General features: G+C 37.9%; 1 long non-coding RNA gene across 2 annotated transcripts; it reads right to left on the reverse strand.

The window, feature by feature from the left end:
* Positions 1–2,992: 2,992 nt before the first annotated feature.
* Positions 2,993–21,057, reverse strand: LOC106035950 (uncharacterized). 2 transcript variants are annotated; one of them, XR_007169228.2, is made up of 4 exons: positions 20,215–21,057; positions 10,201–10,289; positions 8,027–8,082; positions 2,993–3,374 (listed from the first exon to the last, which is right to left on the reverse strand). It is a non-coding gene; the product is annotated as an uncharacterized lncRNA (long non-coding RNA). The 2 variants fall into 2 exon arrangements; XR_001207025.3 differs by lacking the exon at positions 2,993–3,374 and adding an exon at positions 7,191–7,874 and having other exon boundaries at positions 20,215–21,056.
* Between the last annotated feature and the right edge of the window lie 718 nt (positions 21,058–21,775).

The raw sequence follows: 21,775 nt of genomic DNA on the forward strand, positions 1-21,775 counted from the left end.
GAGCAGGATTACTAGCGCAACAACACATCATCAGTAGGGTAAAACTAACCTGTCTCACGACGGTCTAAACGTCTCTACATCTAAACGTCTTTTAAAGACCTCCAGGGATGGTGACTCCACCACCTCCCTGGGCAGCCCATTCCAATGCTTAATAACCCTTTCGGTAAAGAAGTACTTCCTAACATCCAACCTAAAACTCCCCTGTCGCAACTTTCGCCCATTCCCCCTCGTCCTGTCACCAGGCACGTAGGAGAACAGACCAACCCCCACCTCTTTACAGCCTCCTTTCAGGTAACTGTAGAGAGCGATAAGGTCGCCCCTGAGCCTCCTCTTCTCCAGGCTGAACAAGCCCAGCTCCCTCAGCCGCTCCTCGTAAGACTTGTTCTCCAGACCCCTCACCAGCTTGGTCGCCCTTCTCTGGACTCGCTCGAGCACGTCCATGTCCTTCCTGTAGCGAGGGGCCTGTTATACAGCTTAATATTGTCATTTATGATATGTGCAAAATAGAAAGAAACTTCACTGAAAAACTAATATGACAAATATTGATACCAATGGTAAACATTTTTCCTCTCACGACAAGTGAAGACCTCTTTGAAAAGTACTAAGGTGTTAAATGAAAAGACTACAGACTTTTTTAAATGTCTCATGGTACTCAGTTTAAGTGATTCTACTCATATATAATCTCCAAATCCTTTAAATGACAGTAGATATCTTAAAGAGTATGAAGAAGTACAAGTTCAGTTCTGAACAAGATAATATATTCACATAGAAAATGAAGAATTAATTTAATCAAATGTGCTATGTCTTACCAAAAAATAATAATTTGCAATCAAAGGATCAGTTGACATCTAATGAAAGGGGCGAGGCTGTAAACTGTGATCTAGTAAAGACATGCCATCCTTGTGGAACAGGATTGAAAATCATCTCTGAAGGCAGAGAAAATTCAGAGCACCCCAGCTGTACAGCAGGAAACAATCATACAGGATAAACTCTCAGATTAATCCAGTTTAAATTTCACTTTGACAGGATCCTTCATATTAAATGTGTTATGTAGTAGTGTTACATAAGAGGAATGATAAAACATTTGGAGGTAGTGACCTCCTCCAGGGACCTGAAGTGGATAAGAGGAAAAAAAAATATATATATATGAAAAAAAAACAGTTCAGTGAGTTTAAAACAGCAAAAGTAAACTGTCAAAGGAAGCCTCATGGTCAAACTGGAAAAAATCCTAGCTCCTGTATGGAAAGCAGAGAAAGCAAAAGTAGTGTCTTTTCTATTTCAGTCAAACTCTTTTCACACATATATATTTGACCACTTCAGAATTCAGAAAGAATTTTGCTTTCCCAGACTTTTTCTGTGCTAGTGAGACTAGTCAGAATAGTCAAAATAGATTTCCTTGGACACTACAACTAAATTCAAAATGTCATCATCTTTCCAGCTTGTATTTATTTTACAGATATCTTGATGTGTTTCTCTATGAGGACTATTAGAGATGCCTGGGAAATTTACAATCACTTTGCTTTGTACTCCTTTGTCTCTCTGTCTCACCAATAAATTTGCCCTGTTGGAGAAAAGATTACTTTAATGCATTATGACCAAACATGTGCATTGTTAAACAAGTAAAGAATACCACAATACATAGACAGCCTCAGAAAAATGACACACTGGCTTTAGTGACACACTGGCTTAATCATTATCAATTTATTTTATTTAAGACTAGAGCAACTTATTTGCCTTTTGTGGATAACATGTTGGTTTTTTTGTTTGTTTTTTTCAAAGATTTATACATGTACAGTGAATTTCAATAAAACGCTTGAGAGAGACACAGGTTTCATGTATGTTAAAAAGCATGTTATTTAAGTTGCTGAAAGACTTGGAGCAGAATTTTGTCCTTGAATATATAGGTCGCCACTGTTTACTTTAATGGGAGGTACATGCCATATTCCAGTGATCAACCTTGGCATTTGAAGAGAACTCCAGCTAGGAAACCAAATGCTTTTTTTTCTTAGATATACTGCAGTTATTATTGCTGGAAAGATGTAGACAACAGCAAACCATAGAATTAGAAGCTCCTTCAATTTTGTTTTTTTTAGAAGCATAGCTGTTCTATGGCAGGCTTGAAGAAGTCTTCTTAATTCTTCCTAGTGTCAGTCATGTATCAAACTGTCACAGCACCAACTCTTGCACCAAAACCTATCTAAATATCCTGTCTTCTTTTTTCATTCAGGATGATACATTGGCTTTCAGAACCCACCCTTACATTTCTGGGCAACATAGATGCACCATATTGCTCAAATATGAAAAAATAAAAATAAAAAATGAGGCATAAAGTTTATGAAAGTGTCTGAAGTGTAGTTCTGGCTTAATACTGTTTTGTGGTTGGTTTTGGTATAGTTTTGTTTTGTTTTTGTTCTTTGTTGGGGGGGGGGGGGGGGGGGTTATTTGGTTGTTTTGTTTTGTTTTTAGTGAAAGTCCAAGGTATCTTTCTATTGCTCTAGCCTGGTTGTTTTGCCATACAGGTTCTGGTTGCATTCTTCTCTCTTTATTTCATACTGGTTTAAAATGCCTGAAACCAAAGATTTTTGTTTGTTTGTTTATATCAAATTCCACAGTCCATCAAGTTAATATATTAATTTGTCATAGGTCACAGAATATGAATAGTTATGTAGGAGAGTACTAGCAATTCATTTTTGAAGGAGAAAGATTTAATTCCCTAGAGATGATATAGCAGGTGTTTTGCAAGTGAAGGAATACTATCACTTAAATCCTCAAATACTTTCGTCCATTGTTTTCAAAAGTAGAACATGCATTAGCCCATATTAATTCAACCTCTCTGTGACCCACAGCAACATATCACTGTCCTTAATCTTTATAAATGACTTTTGCACTCTTCACCATCAAAAACTTTCTTTTTGCTGATCAATACAAAGTGTATTTGAAAAGAGCATTATCTGCCTTTGAAAAGGCCTTCTGGACAATCAATGGTCTTCAGAAGCAGATGCTGATCAAGCAAGCATAGGCAACGTTGTAGAAAGCTAGTAAATATTGATCTCAATTCAGAAAAGGAAATTGCCTTGTAGTTGCAGTGTCTGACTTCATTTAGGCTATAAGTTTACTAAACATCTGATTGGCTGGTGTGGCAAACACAATGGTGCATCATCACTGATTAGTGAGCTTGTATGAATAATATGCCTTAAAATTTTTATTTGGTCACAGCATGGCACTTAAACTAGAGTTAACCCAAACTCAAAGAATTTTCATTTAACTTGTAAAAAAAACACAAGTAATACTCACTGTCCACATGGTTTCACAGTAGACTGAGGCAAGTGAAAACAAAAGCTCTGGCACTGGCATTTTTTATGAATTTGGACTCCCTAATAAAAAGGAAAAAAAAAATCTATTTAATCATTTATATACACCAGGCAACATCCCGAACTTAATTGGTTTGACAAAGTTACAGACTCTATTCATTTCTCTGTTTACCAAGATTTTATTGGTAGAACCTGTTATTTCTGATAGCAGAAACAGCATTTTACACTAGGCTTAGATCCAGCCAGTACAACTCCTCTAGTATGGATAGAAGGAAAGATGCAAAGAAACCTCAGCAGATAATCCAAACTTCCATGTAATGCATTATAATAAAACATGAATTATTCTAGATTTATGATGTTGTTTATGACAGAAATCTTGTTTGGTACTTCCAAATTATGAGTCACATAATTAGCTGTCAGAAAACTGCACTGACCATCATTCTGTAAAAGATATTTTAGCTTACAGTACCATATAAATCACCAAATGTCTATGGTCATATCCTGTGTCACCAAAGTCAATAGGACTAAATTGATATTCACCGGCCTGTCTGATCATTCCTTCAGACTGCTGTAGGAAAGGTTGTTCCTCACAAATGTAGGGCAAAAATACACTCATTTTAGGTCAAAGATTCAGAACTATCTACACTGCTAGAATTGCCTCAATCAGTCCCTTTCCTCTCCCCCCATCCCCACTCCCACTCCCCACCCCCTTCCATTAGTCTACTCACTCTAGAATAAAAACAAATCCCAAAATGTCAGCAGTCCCAGGATGGACCACTTACCTTTAAGCCAGCAAAATGCTAGGCAAAGTGTAAGAGGAGAATACCAGAACACAATAAGCATTTTGTTCCAAAGAGCTATTCTTCATCGTGGTTCCTTATGAAAAGAGTGGGATTGGACTGATACAGTCAGTCTGAACAAGACAGACACTTATAATTTTACTCCACAGAATAGGGATGAGAAAGTCTACAGCCATTCCTTTAGCTCACTCAAAGGCTAGGGAAATGTACTGGCCATCAGCTCTGTGCAAATCATCTTCATCAAAACAGAACAATTGGACTTTTCACAAAATGTGTTTTCTACTTAACAGGAAAAGACTACCTCCTCTGTCAGAGAAAATTTTAAAACTATCTTACTGATTTGTTGTTACAGATTTACAGACTTGTAAATAATTGCAAAAGACCTTCATTTGGACTCCCAAACTAACAAGGATATACCTTACTACATGGATAAAATTAACTTTAAGATTTAAAATGTTTTTACAACGTGAGAAAGTTTTGAGTAAAATTCAATGCATTAAGAAGGACTTAGACCTCACATTTTAGACCTGAGCTGAAAAATACTAATAATTAAAAAATAAATAAAAATACAAATACAAAAAAAAAAACAAGTTCTGAAACATTTTAAAGCCAAATTTTCTAGACTTAGCCTCTAATTTTGCAGACACAAATACAGTAATTGTGCATAAAATGCTCATGTACCATAAGGTTCTTACAGTGTGGTATTTGGGCTATATCAGGAGGTGAATCAGGGAGCTGCTGTGTGGTTTTACAGCCACTATATACTTTGAAGGGTGGGAAGAGTAGCTGGGGCTGTGTGGATTGTAGCTGAACAATGGATCTGAAATAGGGCTGTTTCTAGAATCTATGTGGAGAATAAAATATGACAGAACAATATTTCTTGCTGACAGTTTGTGGGCAGTTGAAGAGTGCTGGGTTTGGGTTGACAAGACATGTTATAAATGGTGCATAGTTTTGTGTGACTGTATTTCGCAGCAAGAGGTGAAGGCTTTGTCTTATTTTGGGAATGCACTGTAGTGTGATGACTGTGTTTGCAGAATGGTGGTCTGATGCCAACCACTATGCGAAGACTTGCTTGTGAAACTTCACATACGTGACACCATCACAACATTGACAATCACTTCTTAGCATTATTAGCATTGTTCTGCAATAATACTCTGAATCCCCGTTGGAATGTACGGCACACTGTCGACTGTTCTTGTATTGACCAAACACATAATGAAACAGAGTTCCTTACCAAGGGGGAATGGCTCTTGCTGTATCTCTGCTGCTGACTCAGTATTAAAAGTACATTAGCAGAGTTCCATGTAACTACACTTCCTAACTATACGCTAACACACATGGCTTAATGTATGTCTTCTTTGGCGCTGTTACTCATAATTTACACAAAACATGTGAAGGAGGCCCAACAGAGGGCTCTTAAATTATTTTAGAATATTAATCAGTTCCTACACACAACAGCTTTTATGCTGTTTTAAAGTAGGTTACAAAAGCAGAAGCAAGCAAGCAAGCTGCAAGTACAAACCTTGGTCAGGGTAACATCCCTCGGTCCCATACTGTTATCAACACCTAGCAAAGGCAATTCTAAGGGAATTACATGGTTGCTAATCATCAACTCCATGACTACATGAATCCTTAAAATTAATCAAAAACAGAATAATTCCTGTTGTGTATCACCTACTTTTTTTTTTTTACTTTTTTATTTTATTTTATTTTTCCCTAGGAGAACCCATCTTTCAAATTAAGGAGCATTTCAGAGAACCTTCTGCTACTCAGGTCATTGGGCATCTCCACCACACCCTAGGCCCTGCCTGTGCTGGGGTGGAGGCATTGGGCCAGGATGGTGACTTCTTGGTCCTCTGAAAGTCAAAAGAATGAGTAACATCACTGGAAACAACTCTATAGGAACAACTAAGAAGAATACCATATCAAATCCTTGTATTGGGGTAGCATTTAAATGAGGAAAAAAAAAAAAAATGTCATGATAGTGTAATGAAAACCTCCCAGACAAAAACAGTTGTTTACAATGAAAGGTCATTATTGTTTTATACAATGTAATATGCTGATTTTAAGGACATCATCATATCTACGAGCTCCTAATTAGTAGTACTGTTTCTTTGGACCTGAACATGATAAAAAGTGAAGCTCAGCACAGTAATTTTTTGCTTTAACCTGAGCAATGAGAGCCTGATCCCCTGATATACCCAACAAAATCCTCTTGGCTTTTGCAGCTTGGTGAATATAGCCAAATCTGCATTCAACGTGTTTTCCACATTTCCATCATTGTGCAGAATGAAGCCATGCAAAGCCCCAGGGACATGTGTTTAGCTGCCATTCTGCAGCACTTGTAGCATTTTAACTTGAAGCCTCTGGGAAAAAGCCACATACATATTACTATGGCTTTGGAGTTTAAATTGTTAGTTGATGTGTCCTGTTTATCAAATTTAGTTTGTGCCTGAAAAATAGACCTGGCCCTGCAAGCAGTGAGAGGTTTGGGTTATTTGTTTGTTTGTTTTAAATAAAAGCCTAAAGAAATGGCATTCACAAATAACTAATCAAGTATTTGTCCCTTGTCTGCCTCTGAGTTATTTTATACTTAAATTGACTCATTGCTGACATTGTAAGTTTTGCAAGGTGCTGTTCTCACCTATTTGACCTTCTTTATGAAATATGCTTATGTGAGTAAAAAGGAGACAGGCTGTCCCATTCTTCATTCAGTGGGGTTTGTTTTTGGTGTGGTTAGTCAGTGTAAAAAAAAAAAAAAAAAGAGAAAACCTAAAAAACAATCTCATGTAAATCTCAGTATACATAATGAAACAGAAGCAGCATTTTGAAAGCAGTAAATCATTTCATTTCTCTTCAGCTGTTAACAAGGAAATATATTTATATATATATATACCTTATATATTTTTTCTTTGATATATTTTTGCAGGTAAGAGCATTTCTGTAGATTAGGACATTTGTGTTGTTGATTTCCATTAGTATATACTAATCGGCCATCCATTTATTGCATGAGTTGTAAATGAAACAATATCTGAGTTGCAGTGCGAAGACAGTCAATATTACTTTTTAAGCCTAAAGAAAGGCCTTCACAAGTGAAAGGATTAACTTTTTCAGTTTGTTTGGAACACCTCTTCTTAAAAAAAAAAAAAAAATTATTGTTTTGAATGAGCTTATGTTGGCCAGCTAGTCTATTACCCAGGGAACAAATGTTTCCTTGTGAGCATGAGACAACTTGCAACTCTTATTACGGTATTTCGAATAATGGGAAGTAATGGTAAAATTGCTGCAATAAACTCAAACAAAATCGTAATAAGCAAGTCTGTTACACCACGTGCATTCCCCACATTGTTCCTTTACTGGTGCCAAAAGCATGTCACTCAGGTAATTTGTGTTAGACCTTTAACAAGACTTAGAAGCAATTATTATGAAACACTGACACAACAGTTCTCACCAACAATTGAAGTTTGACATCTTGTGAGAAAAGTCTCATGTTTATGTCATTGGAGAGGTGATCCCTGTATGACCTCCTTTTTCACTGCTGTGAATGATAAACTATCGTTCTCCAGTGGTACCTCACTACAGCTGAAGGCCCAAACATACTGTATTTGTAAAGGAAATTTTCATCTGGTTCTCCGAATCAAATAAAGCTGGAAACTCCTGTGGTTCCTTTGACTGATCTGGTTTTAGCTTTATGGTATGCTCCAACTGAATAGAGAGCTAAATGCCTAACAGATCTCCGCATTGTCTACTTTGTAAAGGTCTGTAGAAAAAAACAGATACATATGCAGAGTTACTTTCTGATTGAAAATAGCTTCATATTTGCTTGCAAAATGAAATAACCCGCATGTGGGGGGGAGAGAGAGAGAGGGAGAGAGGGAGAATGTTAGTATCTATTGCAATACATTCCCTTACCTTGTTTCAGAGTAGAGCTTGGAGGAATAATTTATTGCTTCCAGTCCTTTCAGCATCTGTAAGCACCCAAATCATCTACTTGTAATCCACATTTCAGAGACAAATGGAAGATGATGTAGTAGGCAGGACTGCACACTCACACTGCAAGAATTACTCCAAACCAGCTTGAGTTGATCAGAAATGCCATGGAGCACCAAAGAAAAAAGAATCTTCAGGCAGTGAATTTAAAGCTCCCTTTTCTTGAACATGGAAGCCATACAGAAGCCGTATCCATTTCCTGCTGTATGACTTGGCTCCATGACTTGGCTCCATGCTCATCTCACCCTGTGCCCAATTGGAACTTCATGAGAAATACTCTTCCATCTACTACAACATCACATATTGGCCAAACTGCAAGTCTTCCTAAAAGAAGATCACTTGGTATTGTTAAGCATATGCAAAATGGAAGAGTGTACTTTTTTGCTTAATTATTCTAATAAATATAAATAAATAAATAAATAAACAAACAGTAAGACATGCTAAGGGTTACAAAGTGGCCCACAAGGCATCAGATTAAAATACCTTTCTTTTCATTTGTGTACTCTGACTCTTCATTTGCATTGCTTGCATAATATCAGAAAAAACCTAGCCCTCAAAACTATTTTTGCTTCAATTAGTATATTATGCAGCTGATAATCTACCTTGGGTGTTACTTCACTTGTACTTTCACAACAATATCAATATAACCCATGTTAAGTGGTTTTAATGACTACCTCCTAATCAGATTTTAATGCCATCTCCTAACCAGAGAAGCCAGAGCTTTTACAGTTATATTCTCTCCCCACTTTCATTTAACTACAGATATGCAAAGCTTTGCTAATTTTAGCTGAGGTAAAAGGAAAAGTTTCAGTGTGAATGAAGGATATCTAACAAACTGCAAAGTAATTGTGTATGCCTGTTGCATTGGTATGTTTCCCAGACACAGACGAAAAAGTATCTGAGAGACAGCAAATTGGTGTGAAATACTACAAAGTACATTTTACACAAACACACCCTGTGGTACTTCAGTAACAGTCTGGCACTTTAGTGACACAAGGAAAACAAACAAACAAACAAACACAAACCTGTGTCAGGAATTTGAATACATGGTCCTGTGATAATCTAAGATATTTAAAATGATGAAATTTGAGCAATGAATTACTTGTTGACTATGTAGCCTTCTGCTACCTTGGGCTCTTGGCTCTCTTACTACTATAGCTTATCCTCTCAAAGATCTTTAACAGAGGTCCTTCTTCAGTCTCTGAATAAAGTTGCAAAGCTTCAAACATAGCTGTTGGGATATCCCCAGTAATAACGGAGCACAGTTCCATTATTTTGTCACTGAATATGACTGAACATAACAATTCTTCTAGAAACTAGGAAGATAAAGCTCTACAAGTATATACAGGCATGACCTCTACATTATTGCTTGTGCTCCATGATGAATCTTTGACCAGTACACTTCCATGTATCTGCTCTCTCTCCCCTACTATTCTTTATTTTATTTACTGCCATTGAAACAGATTAGATGTCTCAAGGATATGAGTGATTTCACTCATTACTACAAAACAAATGTAGGTTTGTGTGAATCACCATCATTAACAGAAATGACAGTGCTCCTAATTGCAAATAATGAATCAACAAGTGTTGCTCTTCTGTAACAAATCTACAAACTGCTCACAGCGGAGCACCAGACAGCCCTGGAGAATTCACCATTTCCTATGCTATAATGGGGACTTTGCCACAAAATTTGGTGAGTTTAATCCAGTTAGTGAGTTTAATCCAGTTGTTTTTACATACTTATTCATGTCCCTAGTAAGACTACCCAAAAATGGCACAACTCACCAGATCTATTTGCATTCTTATCCAATGGACTGCAGTGTTTCGAAAAACAGCTGCCTTCTGCCTCCAGGTACCTCTCCAGAAGTAACATATCTAATAACATCTATTATAGCCATGCTGCCCTATGGACAGATAAAGCACCTTTGTCCTACAGGGATATTAAAAGTCAGAGCTTTTATTACTAACTGAACTTCAAACTAAACAAACCAACTTAATAGTCAACAAGAACAGAGAAGAGTGAAAGAAAAATCCTAACCTCGAAGTAACAGAAATGGCTTGGCACAAAAAAACAACACAACTGAAAGTATACTCACAGTTTAGGCTTCTGTGCCATTTGCAATTGCCTCCTTGATCCTTGGTACTTCATCACATCCGTAAAATTGATCATAGAGTAGTATCGCACCTGAAATGCAATAAATAAATAAATAATCCCTCCCTAAGGTTACAAGTCATAACTGCAGACTTTCAGCCTCAGGGTTAAGGCAAGAATTGTATTCTTCTTGTGCAGCACCTGAAACAGGTGCTGGACATGGCAGAACTTCTGACATTTAGGAGTTAATATAGCTAGTGTGTTTGTGTATGCACTAATTATGGATCACAGCATGCACTAGGATGCTAAGAAAGTTCAAAGAGAATATTAGATCCCTGACTCCAGCAGATGCACAGCTCTGGGGTATAAGAAAAAAAAAAGTGTGAGCAAATCACACAAGCTTCCTGAGCAGCTAGAAACAAACCTGGAATCCTGCAGGCTATTGTTGGATTTGTAAAATTGACAATAGCCTCTGCAACTTATAATTTAGTCTTGTTTTTCCTTACTATTAAGATTATTGTTTCGGCTTACTGAGCTCATGAAAATGTAAAAAGTAGAGAATGGAGGGATTCTCTGCCAGTACTTATGCTATAAAATATTAACCTGTTGACACCTCACATTAAAAATGGATTCATTGTTACATAGACCATAATAGTTCTACCATCTTTATATAAGCATCATACACTATTCTAACTAAAATGCTTTGAAACTGCTCCTTCAATCTGTACAACTAAGTTCAGTTTATACAATATTTAGAATACAGTTAACATTTTATATGTACAGCTTTTGTTGTTTGAAGACCACCAGATCAGGCCATAAATTTGGTTGTCTTACAGCTGTTTGGGCAGAGCAGCACAAGGTAGTTAAGGTTAAAAATACATAGTAAAGAACTCTCTAATGCAAACCATAGACTTTGAGGCCAAAAACAATTACTATGTTCCATCACCCAGCTCATCTTAAAAGAACTTCACATGGTCAGTAACAGGGCAGAGTGCTTCATTCCACTTCTGCGGTGGCATAGAGCTCATTTGGAAGGGCATCCATTATCAGTCAAGCAAAACTGACCTGCAAGCCTGCCTTTCATCTTGTTTTCACTGTATGCAGCGCAATATCTTGGAGTAACACATATTCCAAAAAGGACATCCACTTCTGAGCTGAAGACACCATGAGAAGGAAAAGACAATTTTACCCCAGTAATCTGTTTCAAGAGCTTCTCAGGCCTACTGTAAAAATGTGTGCTTGATGTCTCAGATGACTCTGCCTTGTCTCGGCCTCCAGACATTGGTTCTAATTATGCTGCTCTCTACTAGATTAAAACGCCTTCAGTACCCCATATTCTCTCTCCTGACATTACTTTTACAGTGAGATAAAATCACCTCTGACATTCTTAATATGATAAACAGAATTATCTTTATGTTTCTTGCAGTAAAATGCCTTCTTCTGGGCCTCAAATAATTGCTGTAGGTCTTTGCTGCAATTTTAGGTAACCTTTAAAATGTGGATATTAAAACTAAGTGCATGTATATAACTACATATTTGTTAATTACTTCCCTGTTCTCATTTCCAAGGAGCATGGTCTCTTTTTTTTTTTTTTTTTTGCCTCAGCTTCACCATTCAAACACTACATTGTCAGGATCAATTGATTCTCAAGATGCAACTCTCCCTACTGTAGCTACACACAGTGCTCCTTGGTGCTTAATTCTGTGGTGTTTCTTCTTATGAATGCATCTTTTTCTCTAATGCATCTGGACTTGACCATCTAGCCCCCAGCACTGTTAATATCTCTGTCAATCCCCCAAGATTTTGTCAAATACAGTTCTGTACATATCTCCAAATTAACTTCTTGAATATTATTAGACCTGAAATCTTTTCTAGATACAACCTACTCGACAACAATCCTCCACTGACATTTTTTGAATTTTGAAATCTATTAAGTTATACCTATATAACACAAAGCTGGGAGGAGAAATGCCAAAACATGACACATACATACAGTAAAGTGCAGTATCAAGCAGAAATCTGGTTATTGTACAGGTGTCCTGTTATGTTTCCTGGTCATCCCTTCCATGTAGAATAAATACTCTATTGCTTAGCACAGATATGTTCTTAGTTTATCTATGTAGCACTTCATTGATGCTACCTCTCAAGTGGGTGTTGCTAGCAACTCTCACAGCATCAAAAAATGATTAAGACCAGACAGGATCTCTGGAGATCACCTAGTTCAATCCCCTACACAAGGCAGGGTCAAGTACAACAGGCTGTTCAGGATACTGACCAGTTGCATTTTAAATAACTCCAAGGACAGAGACTCTGTGGCCACTCTGGGCAACCTGTTCCGGAGAACAATCTTAAAGCATTTTTTTCCTTATGTTTAAGTAGAATTTCCTGCATTTCATTTTATGCCTATTGCCTCTCAAATTTTTATCAGAAACCACTTAGAAGAGTCTGGCTCCATTTTCTTTACTCCATTCTATCACACTGCAGTAAGATTTGCCCCTGAGCCTTCCTTTCTCCTGCTTAAGTGATCCCAACTCTCTCAGCCTCTCCTTGTGGTGCCATTCAGGGAGACTTCGACAGGCTGGAAGGTTGGGTCAACAGGAACCTCATGAAGTTCAACAAGGGCAAGTGTAGGGTCCTGCACCTACAGAGGAATAACCCGAAGCACCAGTAAAGTGGGGGGGGGGGGGGGGGGGGGGGGACAGACTGAGAGAACTGGGCCTGTTTAGCCTAGAAAAGAGAAGACTGAGGGGAGACCTCACTAATGTATTATAAATATCTGAGGGAAGGGTGTCGAGAGGATGGAGCCCGTCTTTTCAGTTGTGCCCAGTGATAGGACAAGAGGCAACGGGCACAAACTGAAGCATAGGAGGTTCTGGTTGAATACGAGGGGGCAATTCTTTACTGTGAGGGTGACAGAGCACTGGAACAGGTTTCCCAGAGAGGTTGTGGAGCCTTCTTCTCTGGAAATATTCAAAATCTGCCTGAATGCCATCTTGTGCAACGTGCTCTAGGTGGTCCTGCTTGGCAGGAGGGTTGGACTAGATGATCTTCAGAGGTTCCTTCCAAACTCAGCCATTCCATGATTCTGAAAAGATACTGTCCCTTCAGCATCTTTGTGGCCTTTTACTGGCTTTGCCCCAGCTTGTCCATGTCTCTCTTGTACTGAGCAACCCAGATCTGGGCACACAACTCCAGAGAAAATCTCACCATGGCTGTGCAGAAATGAAGAATCACCACCCTCAACCCACTGGCGAAACTCTTTCAGATGCATCTTGAGTGCTGCTGGCCACTTTTGCTACAAGAGCATTTTTCTGGCTCATGTTTCATTTGGTGTTCACAACAATCTCCCTAGCCTTGTCTGTAAAGCTGCTTTCCAGTTAGTGAGGCCCCAGCCTGTATGGCATGGGTGCCTGGGGTTTCTTCATTTCCAGTGGCAGGACTTAATCCCCTTTACTCAGATTTAGAAGACTCTTGTTGGTCTAGTTCTATAATTTCTCTAGATCCCTCTTAATGAGGGTGCAGCCAACTGGTGCATCAATCACTCCTCATATGCAAACCTGCTGAGTGCACTCTGTCCCATCATGAAAGTCATTAATGAAGATGTTAAAACATACCAGCTGTACTACCAACCCATGAAGTACAGCAATAGCAACTGACCTTCAGCTGGACTTCACGCCCTGGCCACAGTCCTTTAAGATCAGACTGCTCTCCATCCACTTCATTGTCCTTTCATCTAGCGGTGACTCATTAGGTTGTCAATAAGAAATTAATATGGGAACAGTGTTGAAAGTATTACTGAAGCCAAGATGACAGTCACCGCTCTCCCCTCACCCAAAACTGTCATCTCATCATAGAAGACTATCAGGCTGGCCAAGCATGGTTTCCCATTCTTAAACCCATCCTGACTACTTCCAACCACCTCTTGTCCTTCACATGTCCAAAAACATATTCCAGGATTCTTTGCTGCATCATATTGCACACAATCAGTGAGGCTGACTGGTCTGTAGTTCTCTGGATCCCCTTTCTTGCTTTTCTTGAAGATAGGGAAAACATTTGCATTCTCTGAGCCATCAGAAAACACTTCCAGCCACCATGACCTGTCAGAGATAGTCAAAAGTGGCCTCACAATGACATCAGACAGCTCCCTTGGCATTTGTGGGTGCCATAGAGGTTCAATTTATTTAAATGCTCCCTAATTTGATCCTCCTCTACCAAGGACAGAGTTTTATTTCTCCAGACTTCCACAGTGAAGCGAGACAGTTTCTAGCATGACTGGACTAATCTTCCCTGAATTTGTTCACTTTTTTTTTTTTTAATTCTCTGGTTATAGAATCAATAGTATATTTTTTGTGTATGGGGTTTAAATCTGAGGGTTGCTTCCTCTTCAACCTTCTCCAAACTACTTACAATTTTAATACCTACACTACTCCTTTTTTTTTTTTTTTTGCTATCTCTTTATCTCTTTTCAAAGTTGAAGGGAATATTGAATCTTTACTCACACACCAGTTGTTCCATTCCTTTGACTGTACTTGTTACCCTTTGCTGTTACTAAGACCAAAAACGTCAAAATTCAAAGGAAGACATGTATGAACAAGATGCGCATTCTGACTTGTATTATGTAATCAGAGTGAAAGAGAATATCACATTTTTCAGCATGAACACAAGTTGCTCCCACTTTTTCCAATTGTTTCTTCTGTCTTTTTGTCCTTATTTATTCATTTTGCAAAGAAATTAATCCATTTGACTGTATCCCCCCAAATCCTGGTACATGTGTACAGCTGCCGGGAGAAGAGCATTGTTTTCTTTTTGCAAGTCCACCCCAAAGTGTAGCGTCTGGCTCTAATTCACTATTCTCCCATGAAGGCCATGGGGAGGATTACGTTTCTTTCTTGCCTATTCCCTCTTCTCTAGCTAATGTCTGCTGCTGTCACACACTGCTGATAGCAGCAGAGCGAGATGGGTAAACCAGATCAAAGAGAAATGTCAGCTCCAATTTTTGTCCATAGCACTGTAAAGTAACAAGGAGTTGAACAGAGTCATGCCATTTTTCAGCATTTACATTTCATAGCTGGCACTTCACCATGCATCTTGGTATTAATAGCTTCATAATAAGTAAAAGCCAAATTCCTTACCCTCCATAACCCCATCAAGTTCAAGAGGTCTGAAAAGAGGTAGCACAAGGCTGAATTGGGCTCTGTGATTCACAACTGACATCCTGGCGAAGCAGTCTGCAGCAGCACACATAGGAGAAATTTCCTTTCCACTACAGATTGCTATTGCAATTCTTGATTCAGCCTTTGTGCAGATTTATTCTGGAAGTCAAATAGGTATTTATTCTATGGAACAAATGCAGCATATGCAGTAGAGATTTTCAGTTTAGATAACTGAATATAATCAGAGAAGAGAGTTTTGCCTTTTTTAACAGACAAATCTGCATTCAGCAATAGAAAGGCTGTCTTAGCTGCAAAATACTTTGTTAAAAGCAGAACCTATCACTACTGCATTAAAAACGTTAGTTGGTATTCACATGGTGGATAAGTTCAAAAGGATCAGTAAAGGAAAATGAAAACAACCTCAGCACCTACAGTATTTAAGAGCACTGGAATTCAACCTATGGAATTTATTCTTCAGAGGCCTGTATAGAGCTTTTATCATGAGTCTGAGTGAGAAATCGTGTGACACGCTGGCTCAGTTCTGTTTCTTTTCAGCTATTCTGCAAACCTGTTGGATGATATCTTTTGCCATTTCCTTCCATTTACGTATGTAAAGTTTCTTTTTTTTCTTCTTGTAAAAACATACAATCTAATCAATTACTTTTCCCTAAGACACAAATTGCAGAGTGCCTTTGGATTTTCTTAACTGTTTTTCATGAATGTATTCATTTATATTTTTTAATAAAATTGTCACACACATTTCTGTATTTTTGACTTGTGTGCCTCTTTGTGATTTTAAATGGCACTTCAGTTGCTAAAGGTCGAGTGCCATTGCTCTAAGGGGCATATTTTCATTTTGGTGCACGAAAAGTTATGCACATCAATCTTTAATCAAGATGAAAAATCCTCTTAATGCTTTCTACTCACAAGCTCAGTGCATAGCAAAAGAAACTTAAAGTTGTGAGTTTCAAAAATTTATTTTGATGTTTTCATCTGGCAAGTCATTAATAATTTCATGACTCATTCTGAATGATTCTATTCTTTTAAAACTAATGCCACTGTTAACATTTGTGGCTCCTAGAGAAAAGCTTGTTCTGTCTTGTCAAAAAACAGTTATAAGAGGCGACTACTTTTAATAAATAAGATTATAATGTACTTTATGGCAGCTTCTGATGAAAACTTACATATGAAAATATGCAGATGGGGAACAATTCTAATTTCCAGGAAAATACAACAACACATGAAATTCTGGAATGTAATAAAACACATGCATTTGAAAGCAGCATTTCTTCCATGTAAAAAGAATAAGGAGGAAAAAAGCACAACTCAAGATGAAAGGTATATATTCTTATGAAGAACATCACATAGAGCTGTCATAGATAGCATGTACATGCAGAAACCCCAATCCATAATGCAGCAGAGTACTGTCGATGCAAACGGACATACCAAAGTCCATTCTTTTTACTTGTTTGGCCTCATGCTCATATCTATGAATGGATCCAGTTTCTTAACTAGCTATGAATAGAACATTTTCTGTAATGGATTCATAATCAAGAACAAAATTAGCATTTGAAATTCCAGTGGTGTTGCTTAGTTTAAAAAAAAAATCAAAGAAATTGAGCACATATTGATAGTTTTATTTAAATGCCTAATTTGATATCTGTTCTTTACATGAATGATCACAGAAAATATATTTAAAATTTGCTTTGTAGTCCGTGAAAATATGACAGATTGAAATACGTTTTTTCAAGTATTCCTGAGAAGTTTCTGAAAAAAGAAAGAAAAATAAGGGAAAAATTGTGTTGAAGCACATTCCACTCTGAGGAAAGTAGGGGGAAAAATTATTGGAACAATTCACCTGGGTTTTTGTCTGATCAGTTTCTTTATGATTCCATTTTTAGTAGGAAAATAATACAGCTAATAAAGCAAAAATTTTGCCAGACCTTTTAAAACATCAGAGTAAAATCCTCCTGGTTTTGATCATGAAAACTGTTTTATTTTTTGGAATTCATTTCAACAGGCATTCTGGTAAAACTGAAGATGGTAGAAATTTGCAGAGATGATTCTACCATCATTGTCTACCTACAAAAAGCTAATTTCCATCAGGTTTGCTGAATTTGTAATTTTATTCTAGAATAAAGTTACTAACCACTATGAGGAGAAATTGACTTTTTTTTTTTCCTCTACACAGGCAGAGGGGAATGATACTCATCATAAAATTCACTTACTTCAGAGAATAAATTGCACTTTATATCATTGCAAAAATTAAATTTAGCACAGTGCAAAAAAATCTTTTTTAGACTGGAAATATTTATGGAAGTTACTACAATATTCCCTCATAAGAGTATCAATTTTTTTAAACATGTTCAATTGAGGAAGTCTTGCTTACATGATGTTTGTTTTTTGTTAAAACATTCTTCCTATATATTTGATATATCATTGAATAAAAGTATTGAATTCATTTTCTCCCCTGATGCTTTTGCACTTCTGTGGGAACAAAATGATTTTTTCAAGTGCCTCACAGAGCTTCCGTTGGCTTTAGTTTCCTCTGAACGTTGCCAACTCAGGCTGCGCAGATTTGGATCCTTCTTTTGTACCTGTTATTTTGAGGCTTAACCCTAATTTCAGTGTTACAAAATTCAGAGCTATAAATAATCAGTTCATTCTTTAACTGCAGAGGAGCTCTGTTAATCCTTTAAGAGCAACATCTTTACAAGCCTGAACATGTTTTCAATACCTTATTTCCTGTTGTTGAGCTGTGATATCAAACACACAAAACATGCAAGCAAGAACAAGTGATAAATACCAGTTTGCTATAACTCTCCCTCTCTCTCTCTGTTGGGAAATGCATGAGTCCTGACTGGATGTACATGTGCTTTCCCATGTGAGATTCCTCTCTCTAACAGTAACCAATGCACGTTTGTCACTGTCACTGAACTGGCTAATCCAGACAGTATAGAAGACTATGCATCACAAAACAATGGGACTAATTTGAGTGACAATCACTTAAATGGAGCAGTCTCTTAAGTGGCATGCTGAAGCACCGAGTTCACAAGTGAAGCATACTACTGCTTAAAAATAAGTGAATAGTGATAATAATTCACACCACAAAGGAAATTGTAATAATAATGACACATCATTCATAGGTTTTCCCATACAAGGAAAAATAGTACTAGCTGGAATTATGATTCTAGGGAAAAGCCTCATCAACAGTTCTTTCACATTCTTTACTATATATATATTTTTTCCTATCTCTATACAGCTCACACACTGCATTTCTCCCTTGATTACATTTTCTTGGAGCAGAAACTAGTTTGGCATTCTCATCCAGGGTAAAGACCTCTTCCTGTGGCCAACAGAAACGATTCTGCCGATTTGGCATGCTGTATTCTTGGGGGGAGATTCACAGGATGAATACAAGCTTGCTCCCTTTTCTGAGATCTCACTTACAGCTTTGAGTTTAAGATTGCAGCTTACACTGTCAAAATGCATGCTGATTTGATCCCCTCTTACAGGGCTGGATTCATGGAGAAGCTGGGCTCTGTTGTGGTGATAAAGGCCTATTCAATGTGGGGTCTGACCTGCGGAGACACTCAGCCCTGCAGGCTTCAATGGAGCTCTTGCACCCCCTGCAGCCCGAAAGCTAACAGCTCATTCGAAAGGATGGAGAAAGAAAATACAGTAAAAATAAAAAATAAAAAAAAAAGTAAAAATAAAAAAAAAAGTAAAAATAAAAAAAAAACAACAATACAAAGAAGGAGGAAAAAAAAAGCGCTCTTTAATGGCATTTCATTAAATGATTTCCGTCATCCAGATCAAGTATCATAACCTCATAATGTCGTTCTAAATTAACTACCTGATTGAAGGACACTCGGCACCAGCTGAACTTCTCCCACGAGAAGCTCTGTGCTGTGGCTGTGTCCCCCGGGGAACACTGCCCTGGGACCCCCAGTGGCCCCGTGGGGTGGCTCAGGAGCACCCCACTCCTCTTCGTGCCCCCACACACGGTGGAGACTCCCCATCTACAATCCCTTCTCTCTGCAGTGCTGGAGTTCGCCAACAAGTCTGTGCGGACAAAAGCTGGGCAATATATATGCAGATTTATTAAATATTATATATATATATATGCACATATATGCAACAACCTTTTTCTAAGCCAATATTAAAAACAAACACACATTTGTCTGCCTAATGCACAGCCTGTGCGGAGGAGAGAGAGAGAAAAAAAAAAAACAGCACAAAGAGCCCGGATCCTTCAACAGACATCTTAACACAGCAAGTCACACAAAGGACAGCGGGATTGGTAAAAGCAACTCCTCCCAGCAGATATAAAGGCTTGAAGTATCTTGTCTGCAAGTGTGGTGGCTTTGCAAAGAAACTACCAAACCTGGTTCAGCCCAAACTTTTCATAAGCTGATGGTCATTCATTGAGATGTCTCATACAGGCAGACTACTCTGGCCATTGACACTTCACTTTCATTAGATACCAGTAAAGAAGTTTGCGACAGGAACTAAAGTTAACTAGAAAAAACGAACAGAGTCACCAGTTTTATTTCAATTCCAAATCAGCAGCCTCTCCCCAGGCGTTCTAAAGCCATTGCATGTATGTAAGAACTTTTTTGAACCATTTGGTAATCTCAGTTACACAACATAAATCTCATTTAACCCAGTTAGATACAGCCAAGTTACTAGATACTGTCATAGATTAAACTAAAGAGAGAATATTAAAGTGGAGACAAAAGGAAGACCTCCAGGTGGAAAGTTCATTGTGAGAGCTGGGTGCCATTTATTATGAAAATTATATTAACTAATACTCACATATAGTATTGTCTTCCTGTTTGCTCTGGTCACCTCCTGTTTCTTACCTGAACAGTAAAGTCTTCCTATCTTTTGCATTATATGTTTGTCTCCCGCAGTCAGGGTTTCAGTTCAGACCAAAATCCTAACGTTACATAGCCAATTAACAAAACGTGCCTCTCTCTTGCAAGCTCAGAGCAAATCATTACTGTGGAATGACTAGCTTAATGATGACATAGGGAGACTATGCCATCATCTGTAGAACTACCAGAACACATCTCCTTGTGAGGTAGCCATAGATGAGATCCACCATGTTACCCAAACCGAATTTGAGTGCTGTTGAACAACAAAAAACAGATGGCAGAAAATATCAGAGTAGTTCATCTTTTTACAGTCACAGAGATTAGATTTCACGCAATGATATGTGAAGTTTTCTCTATAGCTAAATGGCCCTGTGTGCTGGGGCTTTAGTGAAAACAATAAATACCATCAAACATTTCATTAAAATAACTCCGGGAGTGAAAACTACCATCTCTTACCCTCAGCTTACTGGTACAAAAAAAATGTATGAAGGATTCCTTCCCCTGAGTAGACCTCCTCAATATAACATTTCTTAATTAACACCTTAATTAGCACTAAGAGGGTATGGCCTGTAGTTTATTGGATCTATTTAACTCTCCAAGCAGCTGCATTGCTTTTAATCAGCAGCAATGTTTCTCAGAAAACAAAAACAACACTCCTGTTCTGAATATGCTGCAATATATTTAATCTTTTATTTCCCAGTCCAGCTTTGGAATCCTGCATAGAGACCTGCTTTACATCTAGGTTTTTTCTTTTCCATAAATAACGGGAGTTTATGCTTGTTATGACTGACCATAAGAAATTAATCTCAGCTATGAAGGCCTGGGAAAGTGAAAAGACTTGCCTAAGTTTCAGTGTCTATCCAGAGGATATAACCACTTAGGCCAATGTTCATATAGTGACAAGATCTTTACATGCCCAAATGAAGACAAGCTCTCCTCAGTGACCTGATTAAAACATGACTAAGTGGTACGTAAACTAATAGTGTAAAACAGCTTTTAATTTTTTGGTTATCTCCAAATCTAAAGGAAGACACAAAAACAATGTTTTATTGTTGACTATATAATCTGTTTTGCATTACAATAATAGCTGACCACCACAAAGAGCTGGGTGTTAGTGCTCTCAGCCAAGTGACTCCTACTCTGCTCTTGCAGAAGCAGTATTTGCCTCCTTGCTGCTAGCTATGAGAAGATATGCTAGTTCTTAAATTACAAATGAAGTAAGATGCTGTTGGCAGGGTGGCCATTTTTAGCAGAACAAATTACAACCTAGGACTGAAACAGCCCTTCTGAAATCAAGCAATTTCAATGGGAACAGAAGTGAACTGTATTCCTACTGACAGTCCAGTGTAACAGTAGTCCCTAATTTTCCCAACCACTAGAGCAGTAAGCATGTGCCTTGGTAATTGTCTATTCTTGTGGTCAAAAATCCCATAAACTCAGCACAAGATACACATACGACAGTATGCAAGAGGACAGAAAGAAGAGGAAACTGAGAAGTGCTGAAAACAGTAAGAGGCTAAAAACACTAAATGAATTTTAAAAATGT

Source organism: Anser cygnoides, chromosome 2 (genome assembly GCF_040182565.1).
Source record: "Anser cygnoides isolate HZ-2024a breed goose chromosome 2, Taihu_goose_T2T_genome, whole genome shotgun sequence".
NCBI lineage: Eukaryota > Metazoa > Chordata > Aves > Anseriformes > Anatidae > Anser > Anser cygnoides.